Genomic DNA, 15,000 nt, shown 5'->3' with positions numbered 1-15,000 from the left:
TGCCTATGTGATGGGGTGCTTGTAACACACGACCGAACCGACGGCTCGTTGGATGGTCACGACAGTGTGGTGCAGGTGCGCCCATGTGTAACGAATACATTGAGTGCCGTTGGAGGTTAGCGGTTGGTTGGTTGCATGCTACAACTTCGCGTTGTACATGGGCTGGCCGCTGCGCTTCCTTCGGGTTGCCACTTGATGTTGATAGGGCTGATGTATTGTGTTCGTTGACTTTTGGTTCATTCCAAAAGTCTTCGGACTTAGATTATTTTACAAGTGTCGGCGCTCTCGGACCGAAAATAAGAAGACAACTAAGAAGAAAAAGAGAAAGAAGCTAATAGTGGAAAGTATTCTTCTTCAAAGAAGGAACAAAAATTTTACAAGTGTTGAAAAATTTCCTAAGTCCAAAAAATTTTCTAAGTCCAGAAAATTTTCTAAGTCCCACAAAATGGAACATGATGAAGAAGATACAGAAGTTGAAAATTTTTCTAAGTCCAAAAAATTTTCTAAGTCCAGAAAATTTTCTAAGTCCAAAGTGTTGGAACAATTTCCAAAGGCCCATAGGTTGCACTGAATTTTCCTAAGTTGGCCACAAGTACCCATGAGGTATCGAGAAGGTTCACCCGAAGGACATAATATGTCCCAAAGTACCGATAGAGTACCCACAAATAGCACCGAGTGGGCCTAACATGGCCAAAAGTACCGATAGAGTACCCACAAAGAGCACCCAATTGGCCTAAGTTGGCCAAAAGTACCGCCAAGTAGCACCATAGAGGCCCGAGTAGAGCGAAATGTGGGCCAAATTGAACATTTGAAAATTTTTACAAGTCCAGAAAATTTTCTAAGTCCAGAAAATTTTCTAAGTCCAAAGAGTTGGACAAATTTCCTTAGGCCCAAAGGTTGCACTGAATGTTCCTAAGTTGGCCATCAGTACCCATGAAGTATCGCGAAGGTTCACCCGAAAGACACAATATGCCCTAAAGTACCCACAGAGTACCCACAAGTTGCACCCAATTGGCCTAAGTTGGCCAAAAGTACCGACAAGTAGCACCATAGAGGCCCGAGTAGAGCGAAATGTGGGCCAAAGTACCGAGTAGTTGCAACAAATGCCCAAATGGATACCAAAATGTGGTACCAAGCACCTAACTGTTGCAACAAATGCTAGCTTTCTGAGCAAAAGCTGTGGACCAATTTCGTAGAAGAACCGCCTAGGCGAAAAGGCAAAAATCGCCGAAGCTGGCCCGCTCGCAGAGCTCGCGGGCCAGGAGATACTCATAGGGCGATTTACTAGAGTGGGGAACTTGAGAATTTTTGTGTCCGAGACTTTGGGCAACTTCGCGGCCGCCCCCTTAAAGTAAAAGATTTTCTCTGGGTGCCTAAAATTCGCAATTCCCGCAAAGTCGGGAAGACGTTAAAGTTTTTGCCCAAAAAATGGCCATCGATTTAAGGTGATTTTCCAATAAGAAAATTTTTCCTAAGATGAATTTTTTCGAATATTTCCTAAACTAAGCGTCGGAACACATGGCCGTGGAGGAACTTTTGGTAGCTTTTGGCAAGGGCTATCGGATGAAATAATGCGAAAGGCCATCGGAGCGATATTGGATAAATGCGGGCCCATAAACGTACCTGAGAAGTGAAAATTGGTACCTTGCACGCAGGATGCAAGAAATGCTTGAGTGTTAACCATCATCGGTACCAAGTACCTAGGTTATATCGAGTGCGTAGATGGAAGTCGGTACCAAAGGGAAACCTTCCTAGGCTAGGTGCACGCAAGTGAGTATGGATCGATCAGTAGAAAGATGGGAAGCCATAGGAAACCTTCCTAGGCTAGGTGCACGCAAGTGAGTATGGATCGATCAGTAGAAAGATGGGAAGCCCAAGGAAACCTTCCTAGGCTAGGTGCACGCAAGTGAGTATGGATCGATCAGTAGAAAGATGGGAAGCCATAGGAAACCTTCCTAGGCTAGGTGCACGCAAGTGAGTATGGATCGATCAGTAGAAAGATGGGAAGCCATAGGAAACCTTCCTAGGCTAGGTGCACGCAAGTGAGTATGGATCGATCAGTAGAAAGATGGGAAGCCCAAGGAAACCTTCCTAGGCTAGGTGCACGCAAGTGAGTATGGATCGATCAGTAGAAAGATGGGAAGCCCAAGGAAACCTTCCTAGGCTAGGTGCACGCAAGTGAGTATGGATCGATCAGTAGAAAGATGGGAAGCCCAAGGAAACCTTCCTAGGCTAGGTGCACGCAAGTGAGTATGGATCGATCAGTAGAAAGATGGGAAGCCATAGGAAACCTTCCTAGGCTAGGTGCACGCAAGTGAGTATGGATCGATCAGTAGAAAGATGGGAAGCCCAAGGAAACCTTCCTAGGCTAGGTGCACGCAAGTGAGTATGGATCGATCAGTAGAAAGATGGGAAGCCCAAGGAAACCTTCCTAGGCTAGGTGCACGCAAGTGAGTATGGATCGATCAGTAGAAAGATGGGAAGCCATAGGAAACCTTCCTAGGCTAGGTGCACGCAAGTGAGTATGGATCGATCAGTAGAAAGATGGGAAGCCATAGGAAACCTTCCTAGGCTAGGTGCACGCAAGTGAGTATGGATCGATCAGTAGAAAGATGGGAAGCCATAGGAAACCTTCCTAGGCTAGGTGCACGCAAGTGAGTATGGATCGATCAGTAGAAAGATGGGAAGCCCAAGGAAACCTTCCTAGGCTAGGTGCACGCAAGTGAGTATGGATCGATCAGTAGAAAGATGGGAAGCCCAAGGAAACCTTCCTAGGCTAGGTGCACGCAAGTGAGTATGGATCGATCAGTAGAATGCAATGAGGGCAGCCATTGCATGGGTTCTGGACTTGGTTCGCGAATAACTTTTTTGCTAGACATCGGACAAAGTGGACGTGGAAGAACGAAATGTAGCATTTGGTGCCACCTATCCAAAACTTTTTCAAGATTGAAGATCCGATCGATACAGCCTGAGTTAAAGGCAAAAGTTGGTGCAAAAACGAGCATTTTTAATGGTGAAAAATCGGTACTCCTCGAATAGCTCCTGTTGGAAGCATCGGACCACATGGTCGTGGAGGAACATATTGTAGCGCGCGGTGTCAAGTATCGACACCCAAAACCGCATGTCCGATGGACGGAAAATGACCAAGTTATAGTGAAAACTTGGTTGCACCAAATTCCCGAAGAAGTGCAACGAGAAGGTGAATGCGATGGTTGTTCGTCGAATAGCTCCGGCCACAGACATGGTAGCGATTAGTGGTGCATGGAAGAAATCTAGCCACAAGTGCCATCTACCCATGGCCAGAAGAAAGTGTGGCCATATCTTGGATACCGGCGGAGCTATGGGGCAAATATGGGCCAAAAATGGTGCAAGTTGGACCAAAAATCCGAAAAAGTACCTAGGTAAATGCGATGGTTGTTCGTCGAATAGCTCCGGCCACAGACATGGTAGCGATTAGTGGTGCATGGAAGAAATCTAGCCACAAGTGCCATCTACCCATGGCCAGAAGAAAGTGTGGCCATATCTTGGATACCGGCGGAGCTATGGGGCAAATATGGGCCAAAAATGGTGCAAGTTGGACCAAAAATCCGAAAAAGTACCTAGGTAAATGCGATGGTTGTTCGTCGAATAGCTCCGGCCAGAGACATGGCAGCGATTAGTGGTGCATGGAAGAAATCTAGCCACAAGTGCCATCTACCCATGGCCAGAACAAAGTGTGGCCATATCTTGGATACCGGCGGAGCTATGGGGCAAATATGGGCCAAAAATGGTGCAAGTTGGACCAAAAATCCGAAAAAGTACCTAGGTAAATGCGATGGTTGTTCGTCGAATAGCTCCGGCCAGAGACATGGCAGCGATTAGTGGTGCATGGAAGAAATCTAGCCACAAGTGCCATCTACCCATGGCCAGAAGAAAGTGTGGCGCTATCTTGGATACCGGCGGAGCTATGGGGCAAATATGGGCCAAAAATGGTGAAGTTGGACCAAAAATCCGACCAAGTGCGCGAGGCGCTTTCGTGAATAGCTCCGGCCACAGACATGGTAGCGATTAGTGGTGCATGGAAGAAATCTAGCCACAAGTGCCATCTACCCATGGCCAGAAGAAAGTGTGGCCATATCTTGGATACCGGCGGAGCTATGGGGCAAATATGGGCCAAAAATGGTGCAAGTTGGACCAAAAATCCGACCAAGTGCGCGAGGCGCTTTCGTGAATAGCTCCGGCCACAGACATGGTAGCGATTAGTGGTGCATGGAAGAAATCTAGCCACAAGTGCCATCTACCCATGGCCAGAAGAAAGTGTGGCCATATCTTGGATACCGGCGGAGCTATGGGGCAAATATGGGCCAAAAATGGTGCAAGTTGGACCAAAAATCCGAAAAAGTACCTAGGTAAATGCGATGGTTGTTCGTCGAATAGCTCCGGCCACAGACATGGTAGCGATTAGTGGTGCATGGAAGAAATCTAGCCACAAGTGCCATCTACCCATGGCCAGAAGAAAGTGTGGCCATATCTTGGATACCGGCGGAGCTATGGTGCAAATACGGGCCAAAAATGGTGCAAGTTGGACCAAAAATCCGACCAAGTGCGCGAGACGCTTTCGTGAATAGCTCCGGCCACAGACATGGTAGCGATTAGTGGTGCATGGAAGAAATCTAGCCACAAGTGCCATCTACCCATGGCCAGAACAAAGTGTGGCCATATCTTGGATACCGGCGGAGCTATGGGGCAAATATGGGCCAAAAATGGTGCAAGTTGGACCAAAAATCCGAAAAAGTACCTAGGTAAATGCGATGGTTGTTCGTCGAATAGCTCCGGCCACAGACATGGTAGCGATTAGTGGTGCATGGAAGAAATCTAGCCACAAGTGCCATCTACCCATGGCCAGAAGAAAGTGTGGCCATATCTTGGATACCGGCGGAGCTATGGGGCAAATACGGGCCAAAAATGGTGCAAGTTGGACCAAAAATCCGAAAAAGTACCTAGGTAAATGCGATGGTTGTTCGTCGAATAGCTCCGGCCACAGACATGGTAGCGATTAGTGGTGCATGGAAGAAATCTAGCCACAAGTGCCATCTACCCATGGCCAGAAGAAAGTGTGGCCATATCTTGGATACCGGCGGAGCTATGGGGCAAATATGGGCCAAAAATGGTGCAAGTTGGACCAAAAATCCGACCAAGTGCGCGAGGCGCTTTCGTGAATAGCTCCGGCCACAGACATGGTAGCGATTAGTGGTGCATGGAAGAAATCTAGCCACAAGTGCCATCTACCCATGGCCAGAAGAAAGTGTGGCCATATCTTGGATACCGGCGGAGCTATGGGGCAAATACGGGCCAAAAATGGTGCAAGTTGGACCAAAAATCCGAAAAAGTACCTAGGTAAATGCGATGGTTGTTCGTCGAATAGCTCCGGCCACAGACATGGTAGCGATTAGTGGTGCATGGAAGAAATCTAGCCACAAGTGCCATCTAGCCATGGCCAGAAGAAAGTGTGGCCATATCTTGGATACCGGCGGAGCTATGGGGCAAATATGGGCCAAAAATGGTGCAAGTTGGACCAAAAATCCGACCAAGTGCGCGAGGCGCTTTCGTGAATAGCTCCGGCCACAGACATGGTAGCGATTAGTGGTGCATGGAAGAAATCTAGCCACAAGTGCCATCTACCCATGGCCAGAAGAAAGTGTGGCCATATCTTGGATACCGGCGGAGCTATGGGGCAAATATGGGCCAAAAATGGGTAAAATTGTACGGTCCAAAGCCAAGGGTAAATTTTTTTATTCCTCTAATAACTTCTAGCACAGACATTGAATCGGTTGGTGATGTATGGATGAAATGTAGCAAACAGTTGGAACTACCCATAAAATCTTAAAGATTGACGATCCAATGTATAGAACCGGAGTAATGTGCGATACTTGGTGAAAAATCGAGTGAAAAATTAGCTATAAACTGTTTTTGGCCCATAACTCGAATACTAGACATCGGAAGGGGGGGTCGTAGAACGATTTTTTGTTGCCCTATCGATTCCCTATCGAACGAGCAAAAGTTGTTTTTTTGACCAAAAAGGACCCCTACTCTAGTAAAATTGGCCTGATTTTACTAGTCCCCGGTACCCGTACAGGCAAAATGAGCAAAATGCTCAAGTATGAATGGTTTTTGGCCCATAACTCGAATACTAGACGTCGCAGGGGGGTGTCATGGAACAATTTTTGGTAGCCCTTGAAATTATCTATCGAATGACATATACTTGATTTTTGGCCAAAAAGTTCCCTAGACTAGTAAAAATCGCATCATTTTACTAGAGTCGGGTACCCTGGACGAAAAACCGCTATAATTGCGGTTTTTGGCTAATAACTCGAATACTAGACGTCGCAGGGGGGTGTCGTGGAACAATTTTTGGTAGCCCTTGAAATTATCTATCGAATGACATATACTTGATTTTTGGCCAAAAAGTTCCCTAGACTAGTAAAAATCGCATCATTTTACTAGAGTCGGGTACCCTGGACGAAAAACCGCTATAATTGCGGTTTTTGGCTAATAACTCGAATACTAGACGTCGCAGGGGGGTGTCGTGGAACAATTTTTGGTAGCCCTTGAAATTATCTATCGAATGACATATACTTGATTTTTGGCCAAAAAGTTCCCTAGACTAGTAAAAATCGCATCATTTTACTAGAGTCGGGTACCCTGGACGAAAAACCGCTATAGTTGCGGTTTTTGGCTAATAACTCTAATACTAGACGTCGGAGGGGGGTGTCGTGGAACAATTTTTGGTAGCCCTTGAAATTATCTATCGAATGACATATACTTGATTTTTGGCCAAAAAGTTCCCTAGACTAGTAAAAATCGCATCATTTTACTAGAGTCGGGTACCCTGGACGAAAAACCGCTTAAGTTGCGGTTTTTGGCTAATAACTCGAATACTAGACGTCGCAGGGGGGTGTCGTGGAACAATTTTTGGTAGCCCTTGAAATTATCTATCGAATGACATATACTTGATTTTTTGACCAAAAAGTTCCTAGACTAGTAAAAATCGCATCATTTTACTAGAGTCGGGTACCCTGTACGAAAAACCGCTATAGTTGCGGTTTTTGGCCAATAACTCGAATACTAGACGTCGGAGGGGGGTGCCGTAGAACAATTTTTTGTAGCCCTTGAAATTACCTTTCGAATGATATATAGTGGTTTTTTGGTCAAACAGTGACCCCGAGACTAGTAACCCTCCATACACAAAACCGCCTAAAAAGTTTTGGTTTTGCAAAATTTTGAAAAGTGCGTCAAAAAAATTTTTTCAAAAAGTACCAAATCGTGATCAGAACTCACTATAGACCATAAAAAGTGAAATCCGATGGTCATTTGCAACACTTGGTCAATCGAGAAAAATTTCACTTTTTTACTAGAGTCGGGTACCCTGAACGAAAAATCGCTCAAGTGATGGTTTTTGGCCAATAACTCGAATACTAGACGTCGGAGGGGGGTGCCGTAGAACAATTTTTTGTAGCCCTTGAAATTACCTTTCGAATGATATATAGTGGTTTTTTGGTCAAACAGTGACCCCGAGACTAGTAACCCTCCATACACAAAACCGCCTACAAAAACTTTGTTTTGAAAAATTTTGAAAAGTTCAAAAAAATTTTTTTTTCAAAAACTACTAAAACGTGATAAGAACTTACTATAGACCATGAAAAGTGATATCCGATGATAATTTGCAAAAGTTGGTAACTAGTAAAAAATTTCACTTTTTTACTAGAGTCGGTGCAACGAGAAAAAAAAAGTCCGTGATGGAGAAAAATGGCACGTTTTCCACGCCTGTACGCTTTCGTTTTCTATATAGGGGGTAGGTGAGCCAGAAGCATGAATTTGACTGAGTACGTATCTTTATGAATTGGGCCCTTCTAAATCGATTGAGACTACCCCCAGGACGATCGGACGACTGCTTCTGGCTCAAAATGTGGTTTTTAGATTTTGATCGTCAATTATGAGAGAAAAAATCGATTAGAAGTAAAGATACGAAATGCTTGGTCTAAGTTGGGAAACGACTTCGGATATTTGTTGGACGTTGTCGTAGAAGGTCCGAGGACCAAGGAAAAGTGATTTCCAAGTGGATTTATGCACTATTAGTCGATGGTAAGATGTGAAATTAGTAGAACTTACCATACAGTTTGCGAAGTTGAAGCAATCGGTTGGTGAATATGGTACTGTCTGTCCAATTTGGTGGTTCGGAATGAGTGAAACGATGTTGATGATGGATAGACGTTCCGATTGCCCCCGATCGGGGAACATATAGTGGTCTTTAAGGTCCAAGTACCTATGTTTTGGTAAGCAGAACTGAGAGTTAAAGGATGAAAGTCGGCCATTCCTAATATCATCCTATCGGTGGTTCGCGAGTTGTTTGAGGACCGGACCAGCTCGCGATGAAACGGTCCTAGGGTATTGGTTATCCATCCAAGGAAGAGTAAATGCGATCCTAGATGTGTGTCGTTGGCCGTTCTACCGGTATCGCCTATCGATGAGATATCGACGGGCATGCCTTACTCGAAAGTTGAATTCTAGGATCGATGGTCAAACAGACCTATGAGCGATAAACCAAACTGAACACGTATTGATGTCGGCTTTTCCTATCATTTGATGCCGCAGGTTGTTTAGGGACCGGAGCAACTTGCGGCCGAGACGGTCCCCGGGGGTTTCTTTCTCCAAGGAGTGGAAACTATTAAGCAAGAGTTGTAGCAAGATACGATCCTCTGATGTGTCGTTGGCCGTTCATGCGGTATCGCCTGTCGATGAGATATCGATGGGCATGCCTTACTCTACCGACCTTCTAATTGAGAGTATTAATCAGGGATCGATGGTCAAACAAGACCAATGAGCGATAAACCAAACTGAACACGTATTGATGTCGGCTTTTCCTATCATTTGATGCCGCAGGTTGTTTAGGGACCGGAGCAGCTTGCGGCCGAGACGGTCCCCGGGGGTTTCTTTCTCCAAGGAGAAGAAACGATTAAGCAAAAGTTGTAGCAAGATACGATCCTCTGATGTGTCGTTGGCCGTTCAAGCGGTATCGCCTGTCGATGAGATATCGATGGGCATGCCTTACTCTCCCGACTGGATTACTGAGAGTTTAATCAGGGATCGATGGTCAAACAGACCAATGAGCGATAAACCAAACTGAACACATATTGATGTCGGCATTTCCTATCATTTGTCGCAGGTTGTTTAGGGACCGGAGCAGCTTGCGACCGAGACGGTCCCCGGGGGTTTCTTTCTCTAAGGAGTGGAAACGATTAAGCAAAAGTCGTAGCAATAATCGATCACCTGATGTGTCGTTGGCCGTTCTTGCGGTATCGCCTGTCGATGAGATATCGATGGGCATGCCTTACTCTCCTGACTGTTTAATTGAGAGTTATAATCAGGGATCGATGGTCAAAAAGACCTATGAGCGATAAACCAAACTGAACACGTATTGATGTCGGCATTTCCTATCATTTGTCGCAGGTTGTTTGGGGACCGGAGCAGCTTGCGACCGAGACGGTCCCTTCCCGAAAGATGGTGAACCGAGTCGTCTGGCGTAAAAACCGGACGACTCGAAAGGGCTTGACCCTTTCAAGTGAGCGATAATCACATTCTACGCTCAGTTCGACAGCTACAAGGCAATCACTCGCTATGTTCAGAGCTAATACATGCAACATGCCGGCATTGTTTCCACCGACGCATGGATTCAAGACTGGTGCACTTATTAGTTAAACCGTTCGCCTCCGGGTGTTTCGAGTTCAAGTCTGGATGAGGATTGATCTTGCTGGTAATAGCTTGAGCCCCTGAATAAGGGGTCGAAGCGTACATCTTGAGACCATGTACAACATATTACCAAATCGGCACCATGGGTTCGGGTGCAAGTGATGTAACCGTGAAAGATGTTGAGCAGCCCAACATCGGTTTACACACGCATAATAGGAAGGCAGCGCTGTCGACTGGTCAGTCGTGTAAGAAGTGTGCATTATCGATCACAAATATATTGGTGATCTGTAGGTTGCGCATACACCATGCCCGGTGTAAAGTGCCGTGGTCCCCCCCGGGGGGCTGCATCAAACCGTTCGCCACGCGAACTACCCAATGGAACGAACTCGATGCATTTAATAAGAAGAAGAGATGATAATGAAACACGGTCGATTTAAGAGTTGAAAACGTTGAAATGCCTATAAGCAAGTCTTAAGTTGGTGGTTTCGTTGTGCCCCAACAAATTGGTGCCTTACCCTACACCAAAGAGCCATTCAACATGGTTCAAGTGAGCGATAATCACATTCTACGCTCAGTTCGACAGCTACAAGGCAATCACTCGCTATGTTCAGAGCTAATACATGCAACATGCCGGCATTGTTTCCACCGACGCATGGATTCAAGACTGGTGCACTTATTAGTTAAACCGTTCGCCTCCGGGTGTTTCGAGTTCAAGTCTGGATGAGGATTGTTCTTGCTGGTAATAGCTTGAGCCCCTGAATAAGGGGCCGAAGCGTACATCTTGAGAGTAAATGTACAACATATTACCAAATCGGCACCGTGGGTTCTGGTGCAAGTGATGTAACCATGAAAGATGTTGAGCAGCCCAACATCGGTTTACACACGCATAAGGGGTTTATTGTTATCTGTAGGTTGCGCATACACCATACCCGGTGTAAAGTGCCGTGGTCCCCCAGGGGGCTGCATCAAAACGTTCGCCATGCGAACTACCCAATGGAACGAACTCGATGTATTGAAAGAGATGAACAATTAATAGCGAGAATAGGGGCCCGGAAGCAATTCCGCGGCCCTACGGTCGATTCAAGAGTTGAAACGTTGTACAATCGTGGATAGCACCTAGTGCTAATATGGTGAGAGATAATGTGTGAGGAAATTTAGTTTCCTAAAGTTTAGTTAGTGGTTTCCGTTGTGCCCTAACAAACTTAAAGTTGGTGGTGACCGTTACACCCCAACAAATTGGTGCCTTACCCAACACCAAAGAGCCATTCCATATGGTTCTAGAGAGAGAGAGTTGTGTGGAAATTTATTTCCCACTAAGCGAGTGTGTGTCTGTAGTGGAACGAATTCTGGTTGATCCTACCAGTAATATACGCTTGTCTCAAAGGTTAAGCCATGCATGTCTAAGTACAAACATAAATGAATGTGAAACCGCATAAGGCTCAGTATAACAGCTATAATTCACAAGATCATCCTACCACTAGTTACTTGGATAACTGTGGAAAATCCAGAGCTAATACATGCAACATGCCGGGACTGTTGCCCTCGCGGGTAGCTGAACTGGTGCACTTATTAGTTAAACCAATCGCCTCCGGGCGGCTTGAGTTGAAGTCTGGATAAGGACGCAGATCGTATGGTCGCTTGTCGACTGACGACAGATCTTTCAAATGTCTGCCCTATCAACTATTGATGGTAGTGTAGAGGACTACCATGGTTGCGACGGGTAACGGGGAATCAGGGTTCGATTCCGGAGAGGGAGCCTGAGAAATGGCTACCACATCCAAGGAAGGCAGCAGGCGCGTAAATTACCCAATCCCAGTACGGGGAGGTAGTGACGAGAAATAACAATATGGACCTCTCTAACGATGGTCCATAATTGGAATGAGTTGAGTATAAATCCTTCAACAAGGATCAAGTGGAGGGCAAGTCTGGTGCCAGCAGCCGCGGTAATTCCAGCTCCACTAGCGTATATTAAAGTTGTTGCGGTTAAAACGTTCGAAGTTGATTGCCCGTCCAGACACGTGACCGCCACGGGCGCCCGGTTACACGCCGGGGCCGTTCGTGCGCGCGCTCACGGCTGCGACTCACAATGGTGTACTTGGGCGTTACTCTGTGAACGAGTACCGTGCTACCGGTTAACTCCGGCACGGGCTCCTCATGGTGCTCAAGATACTCACATTTACCTTGAACAAATTAGAGTGCTCAAAGCAGGCTAAGACAAAGCGTCCGGCCCCCCCGTGGGGTTGGCGTTGGCCGAGAATAATCTTGCATGGAATAATGGAATATGACCTCGGTTTATACGATTTCGTTGGTTTGTCAGAAACCTAGAGGTAATGATTAACAGAAGTAGTTGGGGGCATTGGTATTACGGCGCGAGAGGTGAAATTCGTAGACCGTCGTAGGACCAACTGAAGCGAAAGCGTTTGCCATGGATGCTTTCTTTAATCAAGAACGAAAGTTAGAGGATCGAAGGCGATTAGATACCGCCCTAGTTCTAACCGTAAACGATGCCAATTAGCAATTGGGAGACGCTACCCCTATTCGGTGCTCTCAGTCGCTTCCGGGAAACCAAAATCGGGTTCCGGGGGAAGTATGGTTGCAAAGTTGAAACTTAAAGGAATTGACGGAAGGGCACCACAAGAAGTGGAGCTTGCGGCTTAATTTGACTCAACACGGGAAAATTTACCAGGTCCAAACTTATCGAGGTAAGACAGATTGATAGCTCTTTCTCAAATTTAAGGGTAGTGGTGCATGGCCGTTCTTAGTTCGTGGAATGATTTGTCTGGTTAATTCCGATAACGAACGTGACTCAAACATGCTAACTAGAACGCTGTCAGCAGTGCGCCTCCGGGCGCACCTGACGTTACAGCCGGGCGGCGCCTTCACGGGCGGTCGTCGGCTACGTTTGCCCTGCTTAGCGGGACAACTTGTGTTTAGCAAGCTGAGAATGAGCGATAACAGGTCCGTGATGCCCTTAGATGTTCTGGGCTGCACGCGTGCTACAATGTGGGTCGCAGCGTGTTCTCGCCAATAGGCGCCCCCATTCCGAGAGGAACGGGAAATCACTAAAATGCCCATCTAGTCGGGATTGGGGACTGCAACGGTCCCCATGAACCTGGAATTTCTAGTAAGCACTAGTCATTAGCTAGTGCTGATTACGTCCCTGCCCTTTGTACACACCGCCCGTCGCTACTACCGATGGATTATTTAGTGAGGTTTCTGGAGGCTTACCTTCCGCGGTTCCTTCGTGAGCTGCAGCTGGCATGGCTGAAGTTGACCGAACTTGATGATTTAGAGGAAGTAAAAGTCGTAACAAGGTTTCCGTAGGTGAACCTGCGGAAGGATCATTACTGATGATCGTCCGCGAGTGACCAACCATGGGCTGCCTTCGGTGTAGCTCGGTCGCTCGCTTGCTATGTGTCAGAATTTGTTGAAAGCCAACTCGTTCGTTGTACACTTTGATGGGTGACCATCACTGTGTCTCCGTGCCGAGCTAGATCTCCCCTAGCCGTAAGGCACTTGAACGCCCCTTCGACGACGAGTTGCATGTGTGTGGTATGTGTCAGAATCTGGTGAAGCTTTCTGCATGTGATGTGCCTTGTGTGGATCCGTGGCCATTGCATTGTGTCTGGTGCTTAGATACCCAGACACTTAGAACGCTTGCGCGGAAAGCAAACTCGATCGTTGTACACTTTGATGGGTGACCATCACTGTGTCTCCGTGCCGTGCTAGATCCCCCCTAGCCGTAAGGCACTTTGAACGCCCCTTCGACGACGAGTTACAAGAGTGTGGTATGTGTCAGAATCTGGTGAAGCTTTCTGCATGTGATGTGCCTTGTGTGGATCCGTGGCCATTGCATTGTGTCTGGTGTGTAGGTACCCAGACACTTAGAACGCTTGCGCGGAAAGCAAACTCGATCGTTGTACACTTTGATGGGCAACCATCACTGTGTCTCCGTGCCGTGCTAGATCTCCCCTAGCCGTAAGGCACTTTGAACGCCCCTTCGACGACGAGTTACAAGAGTGTGGTATGTGTCATAATCTGGTGAAGCTTTCTGCATGTGATGTGCCTTGTGTGGATCCGTGGCCATTGCATTGTGTCTGGTGTGCAGGTACCCAGACACTTAAGCAAACTCGATCGTTGTACACTGTGATGGGCGAGCATCACTGTGTCTCCGTGCCGTGTAAGAGCTCCCCTGGCCATCAGGCACTTGAAAGGTCCTTCGACGACGAGTTACAATAGTGGTGTGTTAGATACGTCAGGTGATGGTATCTACTGTTGTGCAATACGTATCCGGCCACGGCACGGAACGAACGGGAACTGTGGTGCAGACATACAAAGAGTTAAGCCTATTAGTCATTAACTCTAAGGACGGGGCCATGGGGCGGTACGCAAAGGATACGGATGAGCGAGTATGCAGGCCCAATACTCAATAGCTCGATCCGATCCAAGCACATGAGTTGACTGCGGCGCCAGGTTAACCAATGTGCTAGATTCTATTTGGCCAGTAGAATCTTGTGTCTTATGCGATTTGATACCAAGACACCAGAACGAAAGTTAGTTGAAGAGTTATTAAACTCTTATGAAGTATGGTTGTGCAATCACAACTTATGACTTTAACCTATAAAGTGGATATGGACTTGCAATTATAACATGGAATCTCTACACACCCCATGAGCTCGATCCAATCCACGCACACGAGTTGCCTGAGTAGCGACAGGTATACCGATGTGCAATACGTATCCGGCCACGGCACGGAACGAACGGGAACTGTGGTGCAGACATACAAAGAGTTAAGCCTACTAGTCATTAACTCTAAGGACGGGGCCATGGGGCGGTACGCAAAGGATACGGATGAGCGAGTATGCAGGCCCAATACTCAATAGCTCGATCCGATCCAAGCACATGAGTTGACTGCGGCGCCAGGTTAACCAATGTGCTAGATTCTATTTGGCCAGTAGAATCTTGTGTCTTACGCGATTTGATACCAAGACACCAGAACGAAAGTTAGTTGAAGAGTGATTAAACTCTTATGAAGAATGGTTGTGCAATCACAACTTATGACTTTAACCTATAAAGTGGATATGGACTATCAATTATAACATGGGGCACACACCATGTTCTCGATCCAATCCACGCACACGAGTTGCCTGAGTAGCGACAGGTATACCGATGTGCAATACGTATCCGGCCATAGGCACGGAACGAACAGGAACTGTGGTGCAGACATACAAGGGCCATGGGGCGGTACGCAAAGGATACGGATGAGCGAGTATG

The 15,000-nt window shown here is 46.8% G+C and overlaps 1 long non-coding RNA gene across 2 annotated transcripts in view; it reads left to right on the top strand.

Annotated features, from left to right (window-relative positions):
- The window catches only part of LOC125773586 (uncharacterized), an 81,060-nt gene that overhangs the window by 6,870 nt on the left and 59,190 nt on the right, over positions 1-15,000 (top strand). For both annotated transcript variants that reach the window (XR_007420227.1, XR_007420226.1), the window contains exon 2: positions 13,599-13,834. This is a non-coding gene — a long non-coding RNA (uncharacterized LOC125773586). The remainder of the gene's footprint in view (positions 1-13,598; positions 13,835-15,000) is intronic.

The sequence above is a fragment of the Anopheles funestus genome (genome assembly GCF_943734845.2).
Source record: "Anopheles funestus chromosome X unlocalized genomic scaffold, idAnoFuneDA-416_04 X_unloc_41, whole genome shotgun sequence".
In the NCBI taxonomy this organism is placed as follows: domain Eukaryota; kingdom Metazoa; phylum Arthropoda; class Insecta; order Diptera; family Culicidae; genus Anopheles; species Anopheles funestus.
Note: the sequence above shows the minus strand (reverse complement) of the source record. Positions and strands in the feature narration are given on the sequence as shown.